This window comes from Gorilla gorilla, chromosome 11, assembly GCF_029281585.2.
Source record: "Gorilla gorilla gorilla isolate KB3781 chromosome 11, NHGRI_mGorGor1-v2.1_pri, whole genome shotgun sequence".
NCBI lineage: Eukaryota > Metazoa > Chordata > Mammalia > Primates > Hominidae > Gorilla > Gorilla gorilla.
Genome location: NC_073235.2, coordinates 60,002,088 through 60,006,778, shown reverse-complemented (window position 1 = coordinate 60,006,778; position 4,691 = coordinate 60,002,088).

Genomic DNA, 4,691 nt, shown 5'->3' with positions numbered 1-4,691 from the left:
AGATATGCGGCGTTATTTCTGAGGGCTCTGTTCTGTTCCATTGATCTATATCTCTGTTTTGGTACCAGTACCATGCTGTTTTGGTTACTGTAGCCTTGTAGTATAGTTTGAAGTCAGGTAGTGTGATGCCTCCAGCTTTGTTCTTTTGGCTTAGGATTGCCTTGGCGATGCGGACTCTTTTTTGGTTCCATATGAACTTTAAAGTAATTTTTTCCAATTCTGTGAAGAAAGTCATTGGTAGCTTGATGGGGATGGCATTGAATCTGTAAATGACCTTGGGCAGTATGGCCATTTTCACGATATTGATTCTTCCTACCCATGAGCATGGAATGTTCTTCCATTTGTTTGTATCCTCTTTTATTTCATTGAGCAGTGGTTTGTAGTTCTCCTTGAAGAGGTCGTTCACATCCCTTGTAAGTTGGATTCCTAGGTATTTTATTCTCTTTGAAGCAATTGTGAATGGGAGTTCACTCATGATTTGGCTCTCTGTTTGTCTGTTGTTGGTGTATAAGAATGCTTGTGATTTTTGTACATTGATTTTTTATCCTGAGACTTTGCTGAAATTGCTTATCAGCTTAAGGAGATTTTGGGCTGAGACAATGGGGTTTTCTAGATATACAATCATGTCGTCTGCAAACAGGGACAATTTGACTTCCTCTTTTCCTAATTGAATACCCTTTATTTCCTTCTCCTGCCTAATTGTCCTGGCCAGAACTTCCAACACTATGTTGAATAGGAGTGGTGAGAGAGGGCATCCCTGTCTCGTGCCAGTTTTCAAAGGGAATGCTTCCAGTTTTTGCCCATTCAGTATGATATTGGCTGTGGGTCTGTCATAGATAGCTCTTATTATTTTGAAATACGTCCCATCAATACCTAATTTATTGAGAGTTTTTAGCATGAAGGGTTGTTGAATTTTGTCAAAGGCTTTTTCTAAATCTATTGAGATAATCATGTGGTTTTTGTCTTTGGCTCTGTTTATATGCTGGATTACATTTATTGATTTGCGTATATTGAACCAGCCTTGCATCCCAGGGATGAAGCCCACTTGATCATGGTGGATAAGCTTTTTGATGTGCTGCTGGATTCGTTTTGCCAGTATTTTATTGAGGATTTTTGCATCAATGTTCATCATGGATATTGGTCTAAAATTGTCTTTTTTTGATGTGTCTCTGCCTGGCTTTGGTATCAGAATGATGCTGGCCTCATAAAATGAGTTAGGGAGGGTTCCCCCTTTTTCTATTGATTGGAATAGTTTCAGAAGGAATGGTACCAGTTCCTCCTTGTACCTCTGGTAGAATTCGGCTGTGAATCCATCTGGTCCTGGACTCTTTTTGATTGGTAAGCTATTGATTATTGCCACAATTTCAGCTCCTGTTATTGGTCTATTCAGAGATTCAACTTCTTCCTGGTTTAGTCTTGGGAGAGTGTATGTGTCCAGGAATTTATGCATTTCTTCTACATTTTCTAGTTTATTTGTGTAGAGGTGTTTGTAGTATTCTCTGATGGTAGTTTGTATTTCTGTGGGATTCGTGGTGATATCCTCTTTATCATTTTTTATTGCGTCTATTTGATTCTTCTCTCTTTTTTTCTTTATTAGTCTTGCTAGCGGTCTATCAATTTTGTTGATCCTTTCAAAAAACGAGCTCCTGGATTCATTAATTTTTTGAAGGGTTTTTTGTGTCTCTATTTCCTTCAGTTCTGCTCTGATTTTAGTTATTTCTTGCCTTCTGCTAGCTTTTGAATGTGTTTGCTCTTGCTTTTCTAGTTCTTTTAATTGTGATGTTAGGGTGTCAATTTTGGATCTTTCCTGCTTCCTCTTGTGGGCATTTAGTGCTATAAATTTCCCTCTACACACTGCTTTGAATGCGTCCCAGAGATTCTGGTATGTTGTGTTTTGTTCTCGTTGGTTTCAAAGAACATCTTTATTTCTGCCTTCATTTCGTTATGTACGCAGTAGTCATTCAGGAGCAGGTTGTTCAGTTTCCATGTAGTTGAGTGGTTTTGAGTGAGATTCTTAATCCTGAGTTCTAGTTTGATTGCACTGTGGTCTGAGAGATAGTTTGTTATAATTTCTGTTCTTTTACATTTGCTGAGGAGAGCTTTACTTCCCAGTATGTGGTCAATTTTGGAATAGGTGTGGTGTGGTGCTGAAAAAAATGTATATTCTGTTGATTTGGGGTGGAGAGTTCTGTAGATGTCTATTAGGTCCGCTTGGTGCAGAGCTGAGTTCAATTCCTGGGTATCCTTGTTGACTTTCTGTCTCGTTGATCTGTCTAATGTTGACAGTGGGGTGTTAAAGTCTCCTATTATTAATGTGTGGGAGTCTAAGTCTCTTTGTAGGTCACTCAGGACTTGCTTTATGAATCTTGGTGCTCCTGTATTGGGTGCATATATATTTAGGATAGTTAGCTCTTCTTGCTGAATTGATCCCTTTACCATTATGTAATGGCCTTCTTTGTCTCTTTTGATCTTTGTTGGTTTAAAGTCTGTTTTATCAGAGACTAGGATTGCAACCCCTGCCTTTTTTTGTTTTCCATTGGCTTGGTAGATCTTCCTCCATCCTTTTATTTTGAGCCTATGTGTGTCTCTGCACATGAGATGGGTTTCCTGAATACAGCACACTGATGGGTCTTGACTCTTTATCCAATTTGCCAGTCTGTGTCTTTTAATTGGAGCATTTAGTCCATTTACATTTAAAGTGAATATTGTTATGTGTGAATTCGATCCTGTCATTATGATGTTAGCTGGTTATTTTGCTCGTTAGTTGATGCAGTTTCTTCCTAGTCTCGATGGTCTTTACATTTTGGCATGATTTTGCAGCGGCTAGTACCGGTTGTTCCTTTCCATGTTTAGTGCTTCCTTCAGGAGCTCTTGTAAGGCAGGCCTGGTGGTGACAAAATCTCTCAGCATTTGCTTGTCTGTAAAGTATTTTATTTCTCCTTCACTTATGAAGCTTAGTTTGGCTGGATATGAAATTCTGGGTTGAAAATTCTTTTCTTTAAGAATGTTGAATATTGGCCCCCACTCTCTTCTGGCTTGTAGGGTTTCTGCCAAGAGATCCGCTGTTAGTCTGATGGGCTTCCCTTTGAGGGTAACCCGACCTTTCTCTCTGGCTGCCCTTAACATTTTTTCCTTCATTTCAACTTTGGTGAATCTGACAATTATGTGTCTTGGAGTTGCTCTTCTCGAGGAGTATCTTTGTGGCATTCTCTGTATTTCCTGAATCTGAACGTTGGCCTGCCTTGCTAGATTGGGGAAGTTCTCCTGGATAATATTCTGCAGAGTGTTTTCCAACTTGGTTCCATTCTCCCCATCACTTTCAGGTACACCAATGAGACGTAGATTTGGTCTTTTCACATAGTCCCATATTTCTTGGAGGCTTTGTTCATTTCTTTTTATTCTTTTTTCTCTAAACTTCCCTTCTTTCTTCATTTCATTCATTTCGTCTTCCATTGCTGATACCCTTTCTTCCAGTTGATCGCATCAGCTCCTGAGGCTTCTGCATTCTTCACGTAGTTCTCGAGCCTTGGTTTTCAGCTCCATCAGCTCCTTTAAGCACTTCTCTGTATTGGTTATTCTAGTTATACATTCTTCTAAATTTTTTTCAAAGTTTTCAACTTCTTTGCCTTTGGTTTGAATGTCCTCCCGTAGCTCAGAGTAATTTGATCGTCTGAAGCCTTCTTCTCTCAGCTCGTCAAAGTCATTCTCCATCCAGCTTTGTTCCGTTGCTGGTGAGGAACTGCGTTCCTTTGGAGGAGGAGAGGCGCTCTGCTTTTTAGAGTTTCCAGTTTTTCTGTTCTGTTTTTTCCCCATCTTTGTGGTTTTATCTACTTTTGGTCTTTGATGATGGTGATGTACAGATGGGTTTTTGGTGTGGATGTCCTTTCTGTTTGTTAGTTTTCCTTCTAAGAGAGGACCCTCAGCTGCAGGTCTGTTGGAGTACCCTGCCCTGTGAGGTGTCAGTGTGCCCCTGCTGGGGGGTGCCTCCCAGTTAGGCTGCTCGGGGCTCAGGGGTCAGGGACCCACTTGAGGAGGCAGTCGGCCCGTTCTCAGATCTCCAGCTGCGTGCTGGGAGAACCACTGCTCTCTTTAAAGCTGTCAGACAGGGACATTTAAGTCTGCAGAGGTTACTGCTGTCTTTCTGTTTGTCTGTGCCCTGCCCCCAGAGGTGGAGCCTACAGAGGCAGGCAGGCCTCCTTGAGCTGTGGTGGGCTCCACCCAGTTCCAGCTTCCCGGCTGCTTTGTTTACCTAATCAAGCCTGGGCAATGGCGGGCGCCCCTCCCCCAGCCTCGCTGCCGCCTTGCAGTTTGATCTGAGACTGCTGTGCTAGCAATCAGCGAGACTCCGTGGGCGTAGGACCCTCCGAGCCAGGTGCGGGATATAATCTCGTGGTCCGCCATTTTTTAAGCCCGTCGGAAAAGCGCAGTATTCGGGTGGGAGTGACCCGATTTACCAGGTGCCGTCCGTCACCCCTTTCTTTGACTCAGAAAGGGAACTCCCTGACCCCTTGCGCTTCCCAAGTGAGGCAGTGCCTCGCCCTGCTTCGGCTCGCGCACGGTGCGCGCACCCACTGACCTGCGCCCACTGTCTGGCACTCCCTAGTGAGATGAACCCGGTACCTCAGATGGAGATGCAGAAATCACCCGTCTTCTGCATCGCTCACGCTGGGAGCTGTAGACGGGAGCTGTTC